Below are 25,616 nucleotides of genomic sequence, written 5' to 3' on the forward strand. Positions count from 1 at the left end.
CGGGATAAACTTTGCACACACTTTTCTGTTGTCCAAAACATTCTAGAGAATGTCTTGAACACTTCATTTAGACAATTTTGCTTCACTGTTATTTGTGACACAAGACGTGGCCACACTGAGGTCGCACGTCCACTATTTAACAGTGTCTGCTCAGATATGACTGGTCGAGTGCGCATCTGTTGTTCGCAGCTGCTAGTTCAAGCTGCTACCGTAGTTACTGCGCTGACGTCGCTTGTACGCCAGAAATAAAATCATCTCGGAACTTTCTGGACGGACGGAACATCTCTGCAGATGAATCGCTCCTGCACCATTTAACTTGGTTTCTGAAAAGCTTCTCCTTAAGTGTCTCTGGGTCTTCCAGGTGCACCGCCTCCGCTTATAGTGTTGGAAAGAGCGGATCTGCTACAGTTATTTTGTGATTTGTGGCTCGAGGAGAACTCAGTTCTTCTTTCATTTTTTTCCAACTCCATAGGCATCGCGGGCACAAGCCTCTCTTCTTGGCCACACTCGCGTTCTAGTACCCCATGATAATCAGATTTTCTTCTCCCTTAGCGTGTCTTATGACATTAATTATTTCTTCGTACATTTCGCCAGCTACCGCATTCTCTTCTTTGAGCGTTGGAAGGTGCACTTACATTACCACGGTATACTTTGGTTTACTTTCCAGTTGACTAGTATTATCCTCGAGCAGAGCTTGACAGCCAACGTGCTCTGCGAGAAGACGGCGGGCACAGGCCTGCGAGCAGCAAGTACTGAAACCCCTCCCATCCGACGTCACAGAGCAAGGTAGGGAGCGGGGAGCAGCGTTGAGACTTAAGAGGCCGCATAATCCTCAAGATAATTAATTTTGCAGCCAGAAATGTGTAAGTCATTGTAAATAAGGTTTCCCTGTTATAAATTTGTAGGTACGTATTTCTCGTATTTCTTAATCAGACATTACGCTTGTAATGGTTTTTGATCAACTCTCGATCTTCTTGCCCTTTCTCCCTTTTTACAAAAGCGTCCTCCGTCTGCATTGTATATCTAGTGTACATTTTACGTACGGTCTGGAAATGTGTTTTTCAACGTCTATTATTATTCCTCATTATTTGGAGACTTCAATTTAAAAATCAGCTGAAGGCCCATCATTTAAGACTCAACAAAACTAAATTTTTAAAAAGGCCAAAGACCTTACTTGAAACAGTTCTGTAAACTAGGCTGAAGGCCCAAAAGAATCTTACACCTTAAGTGCAAAACAACCTTAATTTTGCCGGCCTTGGTGGCCGTGCGGTTCTAGGCGCTGCAGTCCGGAACCGCGGGACTGCTACGGTCGCAGGTTCGAATCCTGCCTCGGGCATGGGTGTGTGTGATGTCCTTAGGTTAGTTAGGTTTAAGTAGTTCTAAGTTCTAGGGGACTGATGACCTAAGATGTTAAGTCCCATAGTGCTCAGAGCCATTTGAACCAACCTTAATTTAAAAATCGGCTAGAAGCCATACAAATACAAACAACAGGAACAAATAAGAACAGGCAGTACACCAAACGGAGCTCAGAAGTTTCCGAGGGTCGGCCTGGAATTCAAACACTAACGCTCGCTTAGGTGAGACAGGCAGTCGGCCCAACTATTCTCGATCCGACGACAACCCAACCAACAGACAGTCAACGGACTCACCGACAAGATAACTCCCGCTTCACCCGACCCGCACACAACAGGGAGTTCAATGGAGCAACATAGAAGGTATTGGCGCCCACAACCAATTATACAGTGTGAGTCACCTAACGTTACCGCTGGATATATTTCGTAAACCACATCAAATACTGACGAACCGATTCCACAGACCGAACGTGAGGAGAGGGGCTAGTGTAATAGTTTAATACAAACCACACAAAAATGCACGGAAGTATGTTTTTTAACGCAAACCTACGTTTTTTAAAATGGAAACACGTTAGTTTTGTTAGCACATCTACACATATAAACAAATACGTAATCAGTGCCGTTTGTTGCATAGTAAAATGTTAATTACATCCGGAGATATTGTAACCCAAAGTTGACGCTTGAAACCTCCGACGTTCAGTTGCGTGTTGTAACAAACACGGGCCACGGTCGGCGAGCAGCATCTGCAGGGACATGTTTACGATGACGACCGTGTTTACGAGTGTGGCTGTAGTGCACTGTTGTGGTTTGGTCTAGCTGTCGCAGTGCCCGCATGTAGCGCTTGCTGCTATTGTTATTCTGCATTCGTCTCCGCACGCAGACCAACTGTAGTTCAAAAATGGCTCTGAGCACTATCGGACTCAACTGCTGAGGTCATTAGTCCCCTAGAACTTAGAACTAGTTAAACCTAACTAACCTAAGGACATCACAAACATCCATGTCCGAGGCAGGTTTCGAACCTGCGACCGTAGCGGCCTTGCGGTTCCAGACTGCAGCGCCTTTAACCGCACGGCCACTTCGGCCGGCCAACTGTAGTACACCGTGTTACCAGACGTCTGTGATAGTGTAGTGTTGTAGGAACTGTGACCATGGTGTATCCGAACTCTGAAAAGGCGGAGATGATTCTCTTATATGGCGAGTGTCGACGAAATGCAGCTGAAGCCTGCAGGGTGTATGCAGAACGGTACCCGGACAGAGAGCATACAACGTGCCGCACATTGCAAAACATCTACCGCCAACTGTATGCAACAGGTATGGTCGTAGCACGCAGACGGGTCCGTAACAGGCCCGTCACCGGAGAAGCGGGTGCAGTTGGTGTGTTAGCTGCTGTTGCCATGAACCCTCACATGAGTACACGGGACATTGCGAGAGCCGGTGGACTGAGTCAAAGTAGTGTCATGCGCATACTACATCGTCACCGCTTTCACCCGTTTCATGTGTCGCTACACCAGCAATTACATGGTGATGACTTTAATCATCGAGTGCAATTCTGTCAATGGGCATTAACAGAGAATGCGTTGCAGTTCTACCTGTTTACCGATGAAGCGGGTTTCACAAACCACGGGGCAGTGAATCTATGGAACATGCATTACTGGTCCGTGGACAATCCTCGCTGGCTCAGACAGGTAGAGCGACAGCGACCGTGGACTGTAAATGTATGGTGCGGAATCATTGGCGACCACCTCATTGGTCCTCACTTCATTGCAGGGGCCCAAACAGCTGCAACATACATCGCGTTTCTACAGAATGATCTGCCAACGTTGCTCGAAAATGTCCCACTGGAAACGCGTCGACGTATGTGGTATCAGCATGATGGTGCACCTGCACATTCCGCAATTAACACTAGGCTGACCCTTGACAGGATGTTCGACGGGTGTTTCATAGGACGTGGAGGACGCATAAATTGGCCAGCCCATTCTCCTGATCTTACACCTCTGGACTTCTTTATGTGGGGTACGTTAAAGGAGAATGTGTACCGTGATGTGCCTACAACCCCAGATGATATGAAACAACGTATTGTGGCAGCCTGCGGCGACATTACACAAGATGTACTGCAAAAAATGGTTCAAATGGCTCTGAGCACTATGGGACTTAACATCTGAGGTCATAAGTCCCCTAGAACTTAGAACTACTTAAACCTAACTAACCTAAGGACATCACACACACCCATGCCCGAGGCAGGATTCGAACCTGCGACCGTAGCAGTCCCGCGGTTCCGGACTGCAGCGCCTAGAACCGCACGGCCACCAAGGCCGGCAAAATTAAGGTTGTTTTGCACTTAAGGTGTAAGATTCTTTTGGGCCTTCAGCCTAGTTTACAGAACTGTTTCAAGTAAGGTCTTTGGCCTTTTTAAAAATTTAGTTTTGTTGAGTCTTAAATGATGGGCCTTCAGCTGATTTTTAAATTGAAGTCTCCAAATAATGAGGAATAATAATAGACGTTGAAAAACACATTTCCAGACCGTACGTAAAATGTACACTAGATATACAATGCAGACGGAGGACGCTTTTGTAAAAAGGGAGAAAGGGCAAGAAGATCGAGAGTTGATCAAAAACCATTACAAGCGTAATGTCTGATTAAGAAATACGAGAAATACGTACCTACAAATTTATAACAGGGAAACCTTATTTACAATGACTTACACATTTCTGGCTGCAAAATTAATTATCTTGAGGATTATGCGGCCTCTTAAGTCTCAACGCTGCTCCCCGCTCCCTACCTTGCTCTGTGACGTCGGATGGGAGGGGTTTCAGTACTTGCTGCTCGCAGGCCTGTGCCCGCCGTCTTCTCGCAGAGCACGTTGGCTGTCAAGCTCTGCTCGAGGATAATACTAGTCAACTGGAAAGTAAACCAAAGTATACCGTGGTAATGTAAGTGCACCTTCCAACGCTCAAAGAAGAGAATGCGGTAGCTGGCGAAATGTACGAAGAAATAATTAATGTCATAAGACACGCTAAGGGAGAAGAAAATCTGATTATCATGGGGTACTAGAACGCGAGTGTGGCCAAGAAGAGAGGCTTGTGCCCGCGATGCCTATGGAGTTGGAAAAAAATGAAAGAAGAACTGAGTTCTCCTCGAGCCACAAATCACAAAATAACTGTAGCAGATCCGCTCTTTCCAACACTATAAGCGGAGGCGGTGCACCTGGAAGACCCAGAGACACTTAAGGAGAAGCTTTTCAGAAACCAAGTTAAATGGTGCAGGAGCGATTCATCTGCAGAGATGTTCCGTCCGTCCAGAAAGTTCCGAGATGATTTTATTTCTGGCGTACAAGCGACGTCAGCGCAGTAACTACGGTAGCAGCTTGAACTAGCAGCTGCGAACAACAGATGCGCACTCGACCAGTCAGATCTGAGCAGACACTGTTAAATAGTGGACGTGCGACCTCAGTGTGGCCACGTCTTGTGTCACAAATAACAGTGAAGCAAAATTGTCTAAATGAAGTGTTCAAGACATTCTCTAGAATGTTTTGGACAACAGAAAAGTGTGTGCAAAGTTTATCCCGCACACATTAACTTTCGAACAAAAACAACGACGCGTAGACGCCTGCCGTGACTTGACTGAAATGCAGAACACGGACAATATTATTTTCTTTAAAAAAATCGCATGGGTGACGAGACGTGCTGTTATCAAAGAAGGACCTACCTCAAAACGGGAAGGTGCAAAAATTCTCATGAAGCGTCAACGCCTCGATGATATACTGACATCCAAACTAGGGCGGCGTGCGAGTTGAACCTTATCCGAAACATGGACTTCTCTGGAAGTTTCATATGGTTATGTGCGCTGTACTCAGGTGGGAACTCACCTAAAACGTTAAGACCACAATCTTAATTTTTCCCAATTTTTTATTAAACCAGTCTCGCAACGTTTTGGATCAACTCAAATACACAGCTCTCAAGGAATTAGGAGTGTCCGTACGATCAGCCACGTCAAAGTCTAGATCCTACGAGTACGGCAGGCATGAGGAGGAGACCGTCACTACGAGGGGGTGAGGGCGGCCACTAGGAGGGGGCAGAGCACAAACGAAGAATCGCATCGCCTGCACGACAGACTCCAATTACCCACTACATCGGAAGACAGATCGAACACAATTATTTTATTAAAATAGTACACCTTTTTTTGTACCTAACCTCAAACTAAATTTTGTGCGTAGATAAACGTAGCGTATGCATATCAGATTTATAAAAAAATATTGCTTTTGCTACAACTGCCTTGGAATTTATACAGATTATAATCAAAGCTCACAGTTGTTACTGATGTGTTTAAATTGTGGCTGGTTGCATGGTCATGAAACCAAAATCCTAAAATAAACAAATAAAGAAAAAAACGTTTAGGACTGACGCGCTGGACGGTAGTGACCACAACTTGGTCGTGATGAAAAGTTCGTTCAAATTTAACTGCCTGAAGAACAGAAATGATAAGTAGAAGAGCATAAAATGGAGACTGACGGTGCATTATGAGCAGGTAGCAGAAAACCTAGCCTAAAACTTTCAAGAGTGAAAGAAAAATAGGAAAAAATTAAATCTGGTTTTCATAAACGATCAGAAATGATAACTGGGAAAACTAAACCTAAATACAAGATGAAATGAATTACAGCATATGCTATTCTGCTGATTGTGGACTACGCGAAAACGAAGTGAATGAACAAGGAAAAGCTGAGTACAGAAAACCGATGCACTTAGTCAGTAGAGAAGATAGAAAACCAAAGAAAGTCTTCTTTTGAAAATGAGCAGAGGAGCGTGGGAATATGCACGAAATGGAAGATCTGATGTGATTTAAAGAATAGCAAACAATATTTTTACAATTGCATAACAACAATCTGGAGTGCAATAGAAAATAAAGGTAAAGGCGAAGATGTGGTGAAGAGACAGAAAGGATACATTGAGCAAATGTATGGCAAAGTATCTTTATCAGAGGATGTAACAGTAAAAGAAGAGAGGAGGTGGACCGAAAGGAGAAAGAAGACGACAGTCTGCGTAAGAACTTGTAAAAGATCGTAAAGACCTAAGGAAGAGAAAAGCAACGGGAATTGATGAGTTTCCTGCAGAACGTATCAAGAATAATGGCGAGAGCATGAAAATGACGCTGCTGAACCTAATAAGGTCTGTCTATAACACGGGAGAGACGCCAGCTGATCTCCAGAACGTAACATGGGACCTCCACTGTAGAGGGCGACGGCTACAGAACGTGAACAGCACCGAGCGTTAGGCCTAATATAACATGCATCAAAAATTCTCAAAAGAACAATTCTGCGATAAGGGGAAAAGAAGAGTCTCATCTTCTGGTGACTTTACTAGACGGTAGCTGGCAGCAGCATGTGCAGGCGATCTAGAAATACGGTGCCCTGTAATAACAGAAGTGATAAATATATTTTTAAAAAAATAAGTTTACAGGACACTGAAATATTTTTCCGGCAAGTAGTGCACAGACGCTCAGAAAAAATGGAAATTACCAAGAGGTAAAGGACTAGACTAGTTGATCAGTGGCTTTTCTCAGATATTACTTACTTGCTTAAAGAGGTTGGAGAAATATAGCGCTCGACACATAATACAACATCGAGAGGTTATAAAAACTAACCTCGAAAAGGTAACAATAAATCTCCAAATAACCTTCATTAGCACAATATCTGTCGAAGTCTCAGTTACATACGACATCTGAACATGTACATTGTGTCTGTTCAAGCTCTATACAGAGAAAGTTTAGACTACTGCTTCAAGCTAAATATTTAGTCCTGAAATAACTTACGAGGATGCAGACGGGTGACAGGCGGTGGCTGACATTTCAACGGTGAACACTCCGTCATTTTCAACGCACAATTGTAACTTCAGAGTGCAGTGATGATCAAATTGCCTGTTCGATAGGTGGAGCTACGCCAATCAAGAATGATAATACGGCACACGCAGAACGAAACCATACATACTCAATAAACTAATGCAATCAAACAACCGAAGACGGAAAACGGTCAGAAGTTATCTAAAGTGAATATTAATTATCACGAACATTACCAAACCCGAAAATTAACATGCCAACCCCGTGAAGAAACGGGATGGAGGCCAAGAAAAGAAGACTAAGAGGTGTCACTTGTGGCACAAATACTGAAATAGCTCCGCCACGGTGTCAAGAACAAAACAGTTATGTATTAGGTACTTATTTCACGAGTTTGCCCCTAATGGGGTACGTCACGAAAGTCCTGTGAATCCCCCAGTGTTATTCAATAGACCTTCAGAAAATCCGAGAAAAAGTAGTTCTTTCCTCGTTGCATACCTGTTCGTATCTAGAAACGCAATCTTGAATTTATTTTTCTGAGAATGTAGTAGCTATTCAGCCTTGGCAGGAGCTATACGGAAGTAGCACTTTGAAATTTAAACCTACCGAAGAAATCTAAGTATTTTAGCGTCAGCTTGCAGTTGTCGACAGAGAATTTACATAGGACCAAAATGGATGCTGTAAAATGTCTGTTGGCTTGTATGGCAAATGGCAATAGCATCTTTCGGAATAAGTTAACATACTGATTTCAGCTACTATCAAGGATAAAATTTCGACATCCAACATATGGCACGGGAAAAAATGGAATTATTGACGTAGTTTGTGTTTGAGACAAAGACGAATAACCTCCAGTCTCTATACCTTTCATAAATGTTGAAACAATGAAGTATGCATATTGGGTATCTCAAATGCTATTCAGTTGTCGCAGGATGGGGGCGTAATAAGCAGAAGACTCATTCTTAACAAACAAATGGTAGTGGAAGAATAAGCGGTTTGTTTCTTTTAAACCTTAACTACGAAAGTGTTCTACCAACGAGTGATGGAACAAAAATGGTTCAAGTGGCTCTGAGCACTATGGGACTTAACTTCTGAGGTCATCAGTCCCCTAGAACTTAGAAATACTTAAACCTAACTAACCTAATGACATCACACACACCCATGACCGAGGCAGGATTCGAACCTGCGATTGTAGCGCCTAGAACCGCCCGTGATGGAACTATCGAATAATCTGATACATCCAAATCTTTACGGTACTATGCAGGAAGAATCATTTCTTCAGCTTAAAAATCGTTTCTGTTAATAGCTCCAAAATATCTGTACTACACTGAAATCAGAACTCTGATTTATGCCTTTCGCGGGCAGTGCGCTGTATCAGTTACATTGACTGGACACGCTTAGTGGAGCGACTTGAAGATTCAAATTATTGTTTTTCTCATTCCATGCAACCCATTTCCAACAAAAAGTTAAAAGTGTCGGTCCAGCACGGACACATAGGTATTACGCCTGCTGCTCTCGAAAGCAAAGTCATCGGTCCCAACGGGTTATGTCAACGATGGGGAGCGAAATCGGCCGTGCTCTTTCAAAGGAAAAATCCCGGCATTTGCCTGAAGCGATTTAGGGAAATCATGGAAGCCTAAATCAGGATGGCAGGACACGGATTTGAATTGTCTTCCTCCCGAATGCCAGTCCAGTGTACTAACCAACACGCCACCTCACTCGGTCGAGTCTCTGTTTGGCATACAAAAGTGACTTGGTAGAATTGTTGACTTGCTAATATTCCAATGATGAACAGCAAAATGTCACCTATATGGACTGAATATACCATCACCACCCAACTTTTAGTGTAACAGCTAGTGAGTATTCCAATACCACGTGTTAACAATTGAGACGTCTGACGCTTTCTTCCTGAACACTAGTATTTAAGTCGATTACGGAGCTACATCTTGCTTCTCTTCCGTGACTTTCATAATCAGTTCCAGAAATAATAAGGTCTTGACAGCTATTTTTTCATCCGGTGACCAATAGGCATAACTGTTACTTAATAATTGATTTCCTTTACAATGTATGCAATAATGCAAATCAAAAACCAGCACCCACTCATCAGCAGCGAAATGTGTTTAGTCCGTAAGTGAGGAACAGATGTACAGAGCAGGCAAAATGAAACTGGTCCGGAAAATATTAATAAAATTGATGCAGAACTCACCGTTGTCCACTAAGAACTACTCTCCAGAGGAAAGCTAGAAACCGTGATTTCGACGCACCAGTCCGTTACGCCGCTTTCACACTATACGGTTTTGACCGTACGGCAAAAAGCCGTACGAGTTTTAGCCGTGCCTGTGTTGCTTTCACATTACACGGCTTTTTGACGTGACCAGTTGTTGGTGTCTATTCAGTTTGCTTAATGTGTGTATCAAGATGAACCGTAAACGAGTTGTTGCTTTGTGGTTGCTTCATCGTCGCCGCAAAAGAAAAGGTCGTCTTTTGTGGGTACACCCCATTAACCAGAGAAGAGACGAAGTGGGTTTATTTTATACACTCTTTGAAGATTTGAGGAACGACGGAAATAAATTCTTTAACTATTTCCGAATGTCTATTACCTCGTTTGACGAATTACATAGAAAACTAAAGGATGTGTTACAACGACAAAACACACAATTCCGCAATTGCATCCAACCTGTTCAAATGCTGGCTATCACGTTAAGGTAATTTAATACATAAAAACTAGTTCTGTTTATTTACTTATTTATTTGTGTTTTACATTTTTATTACGCTCAGATTATGAAGTAGAAAAGTCAATATCAATATCAGCAGTTGAAACCAAAGAGTTTGTAGCAGGACTGACTGTACTGTCACTTTGTGGCGACAGGCTCTCTGCAAAAACGTTGTAGAACTGCGTTGTTGATGGTGGGCCTTCATGGCTACTTGTGGAAGGCGAAGGGTATGGTGGTGGCACTTTATTAATTCGTTGATAAGAACTGCGACCTTGAGAAGTCTGTAATGGTTGTTCGAGAAAAGTAGTTGGGTTTGGTGCAGCTGGAGGAGGACGAATCTGATGCGTATGGTAAGAGGATATTGGAGCAGCATTTTCCATAGGTGAATAAGAATAAGCTTGAAATCTATTATTATAGGGCATGGGAGGTGTGTAATGGGTAAATGGAGGAGGTTGAGCTGTCAATATATTTCTCCTTTCATATATATTTTCTATAACTTTGAGGACTCCCATCTGAAACTGAAGATAATCCTGTTCATCAAATTTTTCCAGATGAGGCTTCAGACTAAGTAAAAATGACATTTTGCTGCAAGGTTTGTCTTCTTCCAGAGCTCGTAATATTTTCATTTCGATTGCATCAGGTTTTCTATGTTTTCTGTTTGTATGGCACTCGCTTTTGGATGTTTGTTGTGTGGGTGCTGTATCAAATGGCCCAGAAACATTCTCAGTATTTTCGACGGAGCCCTGCGTTTCTATATCTTCTTCCAGTCTGGCGGTGCGTTCCGATTGAAAACTGTCCTCCGTCTCTCGAGCATCATACAGCTTTTTTAGAAACTGCAGCTGATCAGAATATACATACTTTTTCTTTTTCTTTGCTGCTGAGCCACTTTTTTTCGCAGCTTGAATTTTTATGTTTGACTTCACAAAGGAGTCTCGTAGATTGGTCCACCTCCGTATTACTTCTATACCTACATCAAAAGGAAACAAAACTGTATGAAAACATTTTAATTTTGTATAGAAAAAAGCAAAACTGTAACAAAAAATGTCCACTGCAAACTAAATGTCACTGATTTTTTTTCGTTTTGTTCAGGTATCTGGCAAGCGGTTGTTCCTTCACTGACTTACATTTCCAGTACAGAATTGGGATTTCTACAGCAAGTAAAGTGGTTAATGATGTATGCACAGCAATTTGGTCATCACTGCGGGAAGAATGTATACAAAGACCGACCAAAGAGGTATGGGAATCAATAGCGGCTGGATTTGAACGTACTGCTAATTTCCCCCACTGCTTAGGAGCGGTGGATGGAAAACATATCCGTCTTACTGCCCCATTTAATAGCGGATCAATGTACTTCAATTACAAAGAATACTTTTCTGTGGTTCTGATGGCTGTAGCGGATTCCAACTACAGGTTCATTTATGTCGACGTAGGAAGTTATGGCAAAGACTGTGACTCTTCAGTGTTCAGACGGTCCAGTTTATGGAAGTCAATAGAAAGTAATTCCCTGGAATTTCCAGACGTCCAATGTCTGCCTGGTACGGAAGGTCCAAAAGTACCCTACTTCTTCGTGGGAGACGCAGCATTTGGCCTACACACGCATTTGCTCCGGCCTTTTGGGGGAACAAACTTGACAGTTGAGAAACGTGTATTTAATTACCGTTTGTGCAGAGCAAGGAGGTATGTGGAATGTGCTTTTGGCATCCTCACCAATAAGTGGCGGTTGTTTCACCGACCTTTAAATGTTCATCCAGATTTTGCAGTAAAAATGGTTAAAGCTTGCATTGTTTTACACAATTTTGTACGTCAGAGAGATGGATTTATAATTGAAGACACCACATCCTTCACTGGTTTGGAAGACTTAGCCCAAGATGCCAACATAAGAGGAGGACTGACAGCCAACGCCATAAGGAACACTCTTTGTAAATATTTTATGACAAATGCTGGAAGCGTGTCATGGCAGATGTCAAAGATATAAATTAACAAGCCTTTTCCTTTTTGTAGATTGTTTGTGAAAGCCTGCGACTGTATAGTAAATAGTTTTCTTTATAAATAAATTACTGCTACCACTCACGTTTTTAATCGTTTTGTTTATATTTTGTACGACGCGTTTCGGGAAATAATTCCGATCTTCAAGTGCGTTTTTTTCTCTAAGTTTTCATTATGTGTAGTGTTTTTTTATTTGTGAGGTCTTGTGCGTGTTTCTCTTATAAATTACAGTAAAGAAAACAGAATGCAAGACCTGACACATAAAAAGACACCACACATGATGAAAACTTAGAGAAAAACGCACTTAAGGATGGGAATTATTTCCCGAAACGCGTCGTGCAAAATATAAACAAAACAAAAAAAACGTGACTGGTAGCAGTAATTTACTTATAAACAAACGATTTACTTTTAGAATAAAATTTATAACGTTAAATAAAAACTGTTTAAAACGTATTAAATGTAATATTAATATATTAAATAAATACTTACCAAACGCATTTTTATCTTTGTCTTCCATCTCATCAAAATCTTGCTTCAGTGCTACGCAAACTTCCCGCCAAGCATTCTTTGTAGCAATACGATCTCTATACGCATCTAGAGTTTTGTCCCACAGAACAGGTCTTACTTCCACCAAGGTTATCAAAAGTTCAGTATCAATTTCATCCATTCTTCTACACTTTTCAGTAAACAAGAATAAACACAAATGAATAAAACGACACTACAACGAACTAGTCGACGCCGTACGGCTCAAAACCGTCCAGTGTGAAAGCATGCACTTAGTCACGTAGGCCACTGTTGTCGAACTTGCCGTACGGCGACCGTCTGTTGTAGTGGCAAGACACGGCTGCAGCACGGCACGGCAGCGGCATATTGCCGTCGCCGTATAATGTGAAAGGCGCCATACATTTCTTCACACCTACAGCCGTACGGCTTTTTGCCGTACGGTCAAAACCGTATAGTGTGAAAGCGGCGTTACTGTCACCTGTCTGCGCATGCGCCTCTCCCACATGATCTGTCCCAAGTACTTCACTCTGTTTTTGCGTTTGATTGAGTGAGAGAACCAGATTTGTTATTGGGCAGCAGAATGCAAATCAAAATGGTGCTTATCGGGAAATAGAGCGCGTTCATTGTGGTGTATTATGCAAAAGTACAATTCGTGGAAAACGTGCGCAGAACTGTTTGCGCTTTAGTTTAAGACTGAAGTGTTTTAGAAAAACCTCCAGCAAACCAAGCATGAAAAATTTAATGGAAAAATGACGCAAAACAGCCTCTGTATCGAATAAAAAACTTAACTGTCCGAAAGATGTATGCAATAAATTAGAAGCGCTGTAGATTTGTAAAACACACAAACAGTGGAAAAAGTCACACAGCAACACGGCGACGTTACTGTTAATGCAATAGCGCCTGCCTCCATTAACCCCCACAAGATGTCCCCATCTGAAACACTTCCCCATAGAGTATATTTACAACAAATGGAAACTGAGAAAGTTGACCAAAGTGAAAGAGCTGTACAAGAAATGGATGCGAAATAAAATAAGAAATGTCATACAACAAAAGTATAAAGACTTCAACTGGCACAAAATCTGGGAAAATATACAGGAAACGCTATTAGCCACCAGTGTAAGGGTACTACGTTGTCAAAGGAAATTCCCAACAAACTGAGGACTGCACAACATTCTTTTGTCAGTTTCTCCACTGTGTGCCACCTGCAATCTAATTGACACCGAACAACATCAATTTATTTGTGGCTACAGAAACCAGGTATGGCTGTCTATCAGAAAAAAATTGACAGTATCCAAAGGACACCACCCAAATTAATAACGCTAAGGCGCCTTCTGCATGCAGATGAAGAACGTTACCCGAAAATGAAGAAAAATGCCTTCAGCTGGTTAGAGATAGACGCGACATTTTACATATTGTCAAAAAGGGAGAGGAGTGGATTTTTCGTTGTATATTACTACACAACACCACATACTACAACAAATTAACAATTATTATGAGAAATACGCATTCTTCCTCAAAACAACCGTGATGTGACTTCTGCGCATGTGTCACCTGATAATTTACCCAACTGACACTTCCTTACAGATTTCCACATTGAAGACTTTAACCTGAATGTGTTGTACAGTATGTAGCTATTTATAAAGTCAGTTTGTTTTCTGGTACTTTCTGATATGTGATGTTATTATGTAAAAGTGTTAAATGTGAAATAAAGTATGTGGAGAAAGAGAAAAACTGAGTTCGAACACCAGGAAACTTGCTCGAGTAAAGAGCAGCCTAAAACAAAGTCCGACGAAATCTTAACGCTTTGTATCTACACCAGTGTGAACTAAGAGATCGTCGTATCGGAACATTATCAAAGGGACCTGCATCTGTATTCTTACAAAATTAGTTTTATGTACGATTTAAAGAGCCCAAACGAACTTTCGCCTGTTGAGGTCTACCAGTTGATTCTAAGTGGAATCAGAGCTTCTGGATTCTCAATTTTTCATTTCTTCAGATAAGGCCTCGTTCAGAATGTCAGGGTATGTGAACTCACAGAACATGCGCCATAACGCATGAGAACATCCCGTCAGTACTCTGAAGGTCCGTTGCATAATTTCTAGATTAGTGTTTTGTGCGCAATGTCTGATGCAACGTAACACAATTCTTTCACCAAACTGTTAACGCCAAATGGAATTTTCGGAAACTGTTTAATCGGGATGTGGATGAAGTCACAGAAGATGAACAAATATATGGACATTTTGAACAAGGCGGGGCAACAATGCACACCGCCTTGACTACCTAGTCACGAGCGCATGAGATGTTCAGTCAGGAGAGCATAGGATAGGCAGCGCAATTCCCAGGCCACCCTGATCGACTGATCACTCTCCCTGTGATTTTTGCCTGTGGGGCAACTTATGAGTTAGGTTGAAATGTATCTCTCCCTACAATATTACATTAAAATGTTGATGAAGCAGTGCATTTCTAGAGACATAGCCGCTATTATTGCGCTGTTATTAAATGTTAGAGAAGAGAACATTCAATAAATAATTAAAATGGTTTAGCTTCAACTGCGTTGTCTGCTGGGAATTCTTCTTCCATTATCTTATAAGTGGTCCAGTCTTTCTGATCCAACTGAAACTCACATCTTTCACTTTGACGTTTATTATCTTCAACAGTAACTGGTGCACATTCAAGTCAAACATTGATTTCAGCTCTCATAACAGCACTGAAAACCAGGAAATACATTATGTTAAACACTGACTGACAAGAACATGATGCCAAGAGAACACTTGTACAACTCGCTTTTTAGAAATAAAAGACAACTGAACTGCTTAGAATGAAGTCTAAAACCAAAATTGTGTCGTATGTAAACAAAGAAGGAACTGAACTCTGGTACACATTTGGCAATATTTATAATCTTTGTGCACCTGCCTGAGTATTCTGGAAACCTCCATTGCCTTATGAATTGTTATGCTGAAGTCTGGTTTTCCTATTAGTGAAAATATAAACATGATATTATGTTTTCATGTGTAGAAAAATCCAAGAACAAGTTTGATTACATAAGTTAAATTGAATAATTACGAACAGAAAATCAAGATTTCCAGAATGTCACATCTATGAAACATTGTTTATGTTTTTCAAGTAAGTGAATTTTCATTACATAAAAAGGCCTTTTGTGAAGTTGCCCCATTTTCTAAACAAAATGTAGTTCTTTATATAATGAACAATAAATTTCAGTCGGGTGCAACCTAAACAAATTTTCATAATTTATGTTGTAATCTGCTATGTTTCGAACAAATTAAGTGATGGAAAGTTGCATTGTTTTATGAGGACATTTATCTTCGAAACCATGTTCCCATTCAAATTTCTTTGTTTTAAAATAAAGCTGGTAGGGCAACAAACTTTCTGGAATATTATGTTTATGATTTGTAGCTTGCAAAAATGTTGTCATTAATTACAAACAAAGGAAAAACACGTTATAGTTAAAATGTTCCACTCTATCGAGTGTTTCGTCAAAAGGATGTATCATGTATTTCAAAACTAAACTGGTATTACAAATTTTAAAATTTACAGTGACATCGAACAGTTCATTTTGTCAAACTGGCCTAAATCGCGATTCTTTACAGGGTGTACCCAAATAATTCTCACATACCGGAAGAGCTACAGCAGAACATGGGAAACACTGTTGCCGGTATCCTCAAGCAGAGATGTTACTCGTGTCTCACAATTCCATGACTCGAACACAGAGCTGCATTTACCTAAGAGTGCCCGTCTCCAATAAATATCTGTAAAGTTCATTAATAAGAATCAGTCTTGTGTCATCTATTCTGTAAATATTTTCCGAGCTAGTTTTATTTTGTATAAAAGAAGATCAATGTACAAAAAATTAAAAAATATGTTACAAGTGCATGATTCGTATTTGTTGAGCACAGGATGACAATATAAGTAGGCTATCGTTTCGAACACGACTAGATGTGTTACTGATGACTTCTTCTAGATGAGTTCAAAGATATTCTTAATCAGGTACTGGCCAAGAATCACGAGTGCATCACCGAATTACAAAATTCCAGACAGTTTATGCTGACAAGAAATGAGGAGGAAATCAATACACAAAGAATATTAACCAGAAGATCGAATAGAATAACGGTGCGTGTTAAGATAGCAGGGAATGAGTCCCTTGGAAATAGAGGGACCCGTAGAGGGCAGAAATTGTAGGAGAAGATAGAGATTAGAATATATTAAACAAATAATTTAACACGTTATGTGCAGGTGTTACTCTAATTATGAAGACATTTATTCAAGAGAGGAGATTGTAGCGGGCCTCGGAAAAGCAGCTAGAAGAGCTGCTGTATAGAACATGGAGCGGACAAAGATTAAAGTATGTAAAATTTATCATCGATCACGTAGGGTCTAACCCCTAAAAAATGTTCAAGGGCATGAAACATGTTTCACTTAAAAAAATTTAGTCCTTGATAGTATTACTGAAGGGATTCCGACCTAGATACTTGCTCCCTATCGCTTTGTTTACGAGAAGTACTTTTACTTTGCATTGAGAAACACCATTGCACCGTAGAGTTACCGTGGGCGTTCCCCACTAAGAAACACGTAATCATCTTGTCGTTTCTTGCTGTTATAATTTACCCATTTATCCGATTTATAGAACCGTAATTTTCTGCTTTGAAGTCTTCATTAGTTGGCGTATTAACAATGGAACTTCCTTGGTTTATTTGACCATTTATCTCGGAGCTCACAAATTATCACAATCTCCCCAGAATTCTGCAGCAAATTCATAAAGGTGCCTCGTCAGTTACAATGAATCCGATATAAGATGCCTTCACACAAATGCAGGGGGATATTATTCATGACGTAAGACAGAACCTTCAATTTTAAAACGGCAGCAGCAAGAACAATACGACAATAAATCTGCAATCAGATGCGAATGAGGCGAGGTGATACGAAAGGAGGCGTTTGCCCTAGTCATCAAAAGGAACTGCACTCTAGTCTCCATTCCTATCCCAAGCTATTCCGAGAAAGTTCTGGAAAATTTCAGAGCAAACCAGAGAAAGAATACGAGTATGTAACTCGTGGGGAAAATTATTTTCAGAAGTAAAATGAAGTTCTCAATTTTCTTCCTAAAATCAGAGGTTAATAGTAAGAAAGCACTTGCACAAACTGAAATGCCTATCTGTATATAAACAGTGAAATTTACATTTTATTTGATTTGAATATAAGCAGTTTAAGCTTTACAGTTATTATCAGATCTACAAAAGGAAAACGGAAATGATTCTTAGGTTCGTTTATTTCTTTTCGTTTCTTCTTATTGTGATTCATATCATTTTATGAACTTTATTGGCGGCTACTTTCATTACCTGTCTTTGCTTTATTGGTCATTCTTTTTATGTTGTTTCATAATTAATGATCTTCGACAATATGCATTATGGAAATGAAGGTATAAAACATGGATTATCCGATGTCTTTTAGATGTATTTTTCAATGTGATACTTATTTTTCAACAAGAGAACAGGTGAAAGCCTTTAACCAAATTCCCATATTAAGAGGCAGCTGGAAACAAATGGAAATGAATACACATCCGATAAATGAGAACTTTTCCGAAAATAACCGACAACTGTTATTGTTCTGGTGTCAACTGCAGCCTACACAACCCGACCCACAAAGCTTGGTCTTATTCTCGGATGTAGTACTAGAACAACTGGCCTCAATTCTCAAGAGCACCGAGAACACGTTGGAATGGACAACTTCTCAATTCTCAATTCACCGATTCCCCGATACTGGTACGGCAGGATGGATAACTTCTGCTTCCGTGCTGGAATCAGTTCATCATTTTTACGAATTACGTGCCCTAAGTACCTGTTACTAAACGTATCTCATGTCACTTCCTTTAGCAACAAATGTTACCCTTGCAACCACTTGCATAAATGTGGAAACTTTGATGGACAGTGATGGAGAAAAATGTTACACTCTGAAGCAACTGTCCGAAATTTATCAAAGTTTACGACGATATCACATAATGGGGATTAAATGATCAAACTGTAATTCAGTACCGAACTGAAGTCCATCATCATCTTTCGTAAGTGGTATTTGGTAAGAACACACTCTTGTATAGCGCGCTGGATTCGTATTCAGGAGGACGACGGTTCAAATCCGCGTCCGTCCTTCCTGATGTAGGTTTTCCGTGATTTGCCTAAATCACTCGCGGCAACTGTTAAGATGGTTCCTTTCAAAGGGCACGGCTGATTTTCTCCCCCATACAGAAAAAATCCGAGCTTGTGCTCGACCTCTAATGATCTCGAGGTCGACGAGACGTTAAAGCCTAATCTTCCTTCTTTTCTTCTGGTATGATAACAAGTAGCCTCAGAACCTCATCTTGATGAATATTTCGCCATGCCTGAAACACATGCTGTATCATTTCATGAAGATTGCTGGCTGGAGGGTGCTGGATGGACGGTGCTATGAAACAACATGCGCCGGCCAGCGTGGCCGAGCTGTTGTAGGCGCTTCAGTCTGGAACCGCGCGGCCGCTACGGTCGCAGGTTCGAATCCTGCCTCGGGTATAGATGTGTGTAATGTCCTTAGGTTAGTTAGGTTTAAGTAGTTCTAAGTTCTAGGGGACCTCAGATGTTAAGTCCCATAGTGCTCAGGGCCATTTGAATTTGAAAGAACATGGCTTTCCATAACATTGACAGCAAACGGCTCATCAGGCTAGTCAAGGATCCGTTCATTCCTCAAGGCATTTGCGGTGTGAATTGCAGTGACGGACCTATCATTACCTTGCTGGAATATGTCATTTTGTACATGGGTGACGATGGGCATGACAACAGGACATACCATTCATGTCACGATATGGTGAAATCCAGCCTTCCTTCAACAAATACTAATTTACACATGTTGTCATATCCATTAGCTTGCAACAATATAATGGGCCTCGAGAACAGCACTGTAATGTGACCTTTCATTAAGTCGCCTGTGGACACGTTGGAGTCGATGCGACCGTTACAAACAGAAGCGGAACTAATTGCTTAAAAGCACAAGAAGGACGCTCATTGTCTCAGTTGACTCTGATTCTGTGTCGCACAAGTGTTTGTTGTCTGTCGTATGGTGTCAGCGGCAAACGACACATGGCATCTCGAGAAGATTGCAGTAGTTTATTGCCGACGATTTGTGGTGACACGCCGCTCGTCATCTCTGCCCGGCCTTCAGCTGTTATCACCCACATGTTCGACAAAGCCAGACGAATCTTCCTGCAGTGTAGTCCTGAAAAGACCTGTCCTATCTCTTCCTGCCACACTACTGTCCTGACTCCGTCTCGTCGTCATTCGTCCTGCAATCGTTTCACTGCAGTCAACTGTCTTAGTGATCTATCGCTATTACGCTCCGACATACCTCATGTTCGACGTTTCTCGAATTGCGAAATATGGTGATACGCTGCGCGTGTACGTCTTTCGCGCGTACTGTGTTGGATCATCAACTAGAAGGCTCCCAATAGCCATCACGATCTCTCACCATTCATCGTCTGTAGAAATAACACGTAAAAAGCGCTGTCAGCAAAGTGAGTGACGCAGCAAGTCATACTCAGTCCCCCTTTTGTGAAGCCTTAATACATCGATGGGATCAGGAGCCTAAACATACACTCCTGGAAATTGAAATAAGAACACAGTGAATTCATTGTCCCAGGAAGGGGAAACTTTATTCACACATTCCTGGGGTCAGATACATCACATGATCACACTGACAGAACCACAGGCACATAGACACAGACAACAGAGCATGCACAATGTCGGCACTAGTACAGTGTATATCCACCTTTCGCAGCAATGCAGGTTGCTATTCTCCCATGGAGACGATCGTAGAGATGCTGGATGTAGTCCTGTGGAACGGCTTGCCATGCCATTTCCACCTGGCGCCTCAGTTGGACCAGCGTTCGTGCTGGACGTGCAGACCACATGAGACGACGCTTCATCCAGTCCCAAACATGCTCAATGGGGGACAGATCCGGAGATCTTGCTGGCCAGGGTAGTTGACTTACACCTTCTAGAGCACGTTGGGTGGCACGGGATACATGCGGACGTGCATTGTCCTGTTGGAACAGCAAGTTCCCTTGCCGGTCTAGGAATGGTAGAACGATGGGTTCGATGACGGTTTGGATGTACCGTGCACTATTCAGTGTCCCCCTCGACGATCACCAGTGGTGTACGGCCAGTGTAGGAGATCGCTCCCCACACCATGATGCCGGGTGTTGGCCCTGTGTGCCTCGGTCGTATGCAGTCCTGATTGTGGCGCTCACCTGCACGGCGCCAAACACGCATACGACCATCATTGCCACCAAGGCAGAAGCGACTCTCATCGCTGAAGACGACACGTCTCCATTCGTCCCTCCATTCACGCCTGTCGCGACACCACTGGAGGCGGGCTGCACGATGTTGGGGCGTGAGCGGAAGACGGCCTAACGGTGTGCGGGACCGTAGCCCAGCTTCATGGAGACGGTTGCGAATGGTCCTCGCCGATACCCCAGGAGCAACAGTGTCCCTAATTTGCTGGGAAGTGGCGGTGCGGTCCCCTACGGCACTGCGTAGGATCCTACGGTCTTGGCGTGCATCCGTGCGTCGCTGCGGTCCGGTCCCAGGTCGACGGGCACGTGCACCTTCCGCCGACCACTGGCGACAACATCGATGTACTGTGGAGACCTCACGCCCCACGTGTTGAGCAATTCGGCGGTACGTCCACCCGGCCTCCCGCATGCCCACTATACGCCCTCGCTCGAAGTCCGTCTACTGCACATACGGTTCACGTCCACGCTGTCGCGGCATGCTACCAGTGTTAAAGACTGCGATGGAGCTCCGTATGCCACGGCAAACTGGCTGACACTGACGGCGGCGGTGCACAAATGCTGCGCAGCTAGCGCCATTCGACGGCCAACACCCGGTTCCTGGTGTGTCCGCTGTGCCGTGCGTGTGATCATTGCTTGTACAGCCCTCTCGCAGTGTCCGGAGCAAGTATGGTGGGTCTGACACACCGGTGTCAATGTGTTCTTTTTTCCATTTCCAGGAGTGTACATCGATGGGATCAGGAGCCTAAACATATAACCACACAAAAGTATTGATGGTTTGTGTTTAGACTCTCGCAGTATAAATACTGCTAGTATTGAGGCGGACAGACCTGTTGCAGCAGTAGAATGCTGACCGAGTCGCCTTGAGCTTGAGGCGTTACGGTGGCTCCCCACAGCAGTGAGCCGGCGGTCGCCGCTCCCACGCTGTCACAGCTGCTCTGAGTTATTGCCTGCGTGCGAAGCTTACTAACAGCAGGAAGAAAAATGCACCGTGCGCTTAAGTAGAAGAATGTGGATCTTTGCTTGTGTTTTGCTTCGCTGGCATCGTTACAAATACTTTTCTAGCTCGTTTGTTTTACGACAATCACCACATTAGAACAAGAATATCTCAGCAAAACTGTTCATATATGTACCATTTTTAAAATTGACGAGTACGGATAAGGAATAATTCGAGATGAATTGTCTTTCTGATTTAGCTTTCCAGTAGGGAAACTAAATTTCAGTGATGACTTAACCTTTGTCGCGGATAGGGTCTCGATCTCTTTGCTCTGAGGATGCTACTCATCGATGGAAAAATCTTTCCGGACCACCGTAGACAGCAAATCAAGTAACATTTCTTTGTTGTTTCAAAATTAACACTACATTTTCTACTTCCCTGCAGGATTAGCACCATTAATAAAAGCGAAGTAAGACTGTAAATAGAAACTAGGAGCTCTGCATCCGTTAAGCTCTAACTCAGTTAAATAAAGGAATTCCCTCGTCTTGTAGGTAGAAGTCTCAATTCTGCGTGACTCGACAGACGCTTGAAACCATCTCCTTCTAAACGTAAATTAGATATCTTAATAGTTGTTAGACTTCATTCGGGTTCTTCAGCGTCTCCCATCGTTCACACAAATGATATGGCGGGATATAAGACATCTGTTGTCCAGGAGTATAAACCACTTTCATCAGGTATTGAGGCACCAAATACGCTTACCACAATTCAGCCCATTGCGTTCAATATTTCCCCTTAGTCCTCCTTTGGATGGGTCCCACACACTTGAATAATATTCTAGGATGGCTCGCACGAATCCCTGTTTGTATGTGCGAAGATACAAGAGGAACACCTTTGCAACAGGTTTTTCCATGCAGATAGTGTATTTAGAATTTTTCTCTAATCTGTTGATATCGTTTCAGAATTTATATAACCTCCTTCGACCTATTAAGGAAGTGTATTTCTATTTTTTGTTTATGTTGTGTAACGGTCCTTTCACTAAAGGTGTGTGACGTAATTTCACAAAATTTTGTTTTTTAAACACTAAATCCGTTTTCATTAATATACGTGTATTCTTCGCGATTCTTTAACTGAAATATTATTTTTCTGTTTTGTTTGACGTTTGGACGTTTCCATAGTTTTCCAGTTTTACGAATGAAATAAAAGAATATCCAACATAAGCACCTCGAAATACTGCTCACCAACCACGTTGACAGCCGGAGTGGCCGATCGGTTCTAGACGCTACAGTCTGGAGCCGCGCGACCGCTACGGTCGCAGGTTCGAAGTCTGCATCGGGCATGGATCTGTGTGATGTCCTTAGGTTAGTTAGGTTTAAGTAGTTCTAAGTTCTAGGGGACTGATGACCTCAGAAGTTAAGTCCCATACTGCTCAGAGCCATTTGAACCAACCACGTTCAAAAATCTGGAAACACGTGAATACAGTGACACAATCCGTGATTTTGTATGCAACTTCGACAATGTGATTAGGGTTCTAATTTGCTAATAGCATGATGTTGTGTACATAGTTCCGCGTAGTCAGCGTGTACACAAATTTTCCACTAGAGCGCGCCCCGCTAAGCACAACAGCGCAGGCGCAGCGCTCGTCTGTCTCCGCACTACGAGATGGCACTGCCATAGAGACGAACCAAATTCTGCTTCCGCCGATCCGCGTATTAATATGTAACGCAGCCAATGAGATTGCTGATCGCCATCAGTATCTCGTGTGTGTGCTTCGTTTTGTGTTTCGTGCAGTTACGACTCCACTGTTCACATGTGCCATCGCCGTTCTCCGTGTTTTGTGCGCCGTGTCCACAAGTGTTAGTGTTTTTATCGTCCAACGTGAACGGCTTCATGTTTATTTTTTTTTTTTTTGTATCTCCATTTTTCGCCCGCCGTTTTTTGTATTGTCTGTATCACCTCTATGTCAAGTTATTGTTTCCACTTAAGGCTGAAGAGCAGCGTAATGTGCTGCTGCCAGCCCGCCTGTATAGGTGATTAAAATTACAATAAAGGAAAAAAAAAGAGATTGCTGCTAACGTAGAACCTTTTCTCCTCGCGGATCACACTCGCGCAGTGATACATGAACGCGCGAGGTACTGTAACGAGTGTGCAGACCTCCGATGACCAATCTGCATTTGTCTGCACCAGTCTATAGTCAAGTTTCAGTCTGTGCCTAATAAGATTACCATATTCCTGTACATAGCCATGAAGATAAATGTATAGACACTTTTGTCAAGTATCAGAGATATATGTGAGAATAAGATTAACGTATCAATACCAAAGGAACTTCAGATTGTCAATTGTAAATAGCATCCAGAACCAAGTTAAGTAATTTTTATGCATGTAATTATTTTAATAAATGTGTGTGAAAATTAATCAAGTTCTGTTTAAAGCTGGACACCGTCAATCTGCTATTCTAAGCGTGCAAGTGGCATTTCTATCGTCTGACCTAACGGCAGAAGATAAACACGCCATGATAAGACCACGAGACATATTGCTGACACTCGCCTACTTCGTTAGAGCGACAGGTCAAATAATCTGATGGTGTGTGTACTGAAGGTCTTACAGTACGCACACCACACATGACATTCCTCACACAAAAGCATACAACGCCATGTGGCCGAAATGAACGCACTTGTAGAAACACTTTTTACAAGAACGCGACTGCCTGACGCTAACCAGGAAGGTTACTGCTGCTACTTAGTAGAGAAGGCTTGTTACGGCAGCAAGTTACGTAAATTGACATCACTACCGATGAACAAAAGCAGAATCATCTCACACTACAACAAAATCAAAGTGAGTCTCAAAACAACGTCTGGGTGCAAAAAGTGGGGTAATTCTTATAAGCAAGAAACTGGTTAACTAAGGCTACGATGACTAGATACAGACTGCAAACCCCTCCTGAGGACCGGGCATTTTTTCGTGCTGAACATTAACGTCAGTTTTCATATTAGTTACTTGTTGCGACCCTTGGAGTTGCGTCTGCGGAAGGCGAAGCTGTGGCGTCGTACAGATAACATCGCCACCACTCTCAGAATCTGTCACTATATCTCTAGAATGGCGGGATATTAGACATCTGTTGCTCAAAAGTATAAACCACTTTCATCAGGTACTGAGGCACGAAATAAGTTTACCACAATTCAGCCCATTGCGTAAGTAATGTACGGATTCTCAACTTCGTCTTCATTCAGTATAAAATACCCGACTTCCTCCAAGGCATATCAGCCTATATTGTTGGAAGTCTTACGCCGGAACCCAGTAGAAGTAAGGAGAAGCAAACAAATAGCCTAAGGGTCGGTAGGATGAGTCACCCCTACTCTGCCATTGACCCACTCTTCAGAAATTTAGGCGTAGGAAGGCTACATTCTATGAAGTCGAGCTTGGCACAGTAAATGCCTGAATGCTATAGGGAATAAAAAGAATACAGAAAGAGAGATAAGCAGTTAGACATGGTAAGGATTAGAGAAATGAAATGGAAAGATGACAGAGATGACTCGCTTCATGACTTTAAAGTAGTAACAGCAGCATCAGTGAATGGAGTGACAAGTGTTATAATAAACAGGCATAAGTAACGGAATGAGTTACTATGAGCAACGCAGTGAGCGAGTTTTTCTCATGAAGATTGAAACTATGCCAATATCTACTTCGAGTGTACAAGATTACTTGCCCACATTACAAGCTAATGTTGAGGTAAATAATGAAGAAATAGAGGAACTGGTGAAGTTTTTAAAGGAGCTTGAATATCTGATAATCCACGATAATTGGAGCGCTTTTATAGAGGAGGAAATAAAGTGAAGAGTTACTAGATATTGTGTACCGGGGAAAAGGAATGAAAGAGGCTTTAAATGTCCTTCACAGGTTTCAATAATTGCAGCGAATATCACAAAAGGAGAAGGTACATTTGCAAAATATCAGACGACGCAGGTGTATAACAGCTG

The sequence above is a fragment of the Schistocerca cancellata genome, chromosome 7, assembly GCF_023864275.1.
Source record: "Schistocerca cancellata isolate TAMUIC-IGC-003103 chromosome 7, iqSchCanc2.1, whole genome shotgun sequence".
In the NCBI taxonomy this organism is placed as follows: domain Eukaryota; kingdom Metazoa; phylum Arthropoda; class Insecta; order Orthoptera; family Acrididae; genus Schistocerca; species Schistocerca cancellata.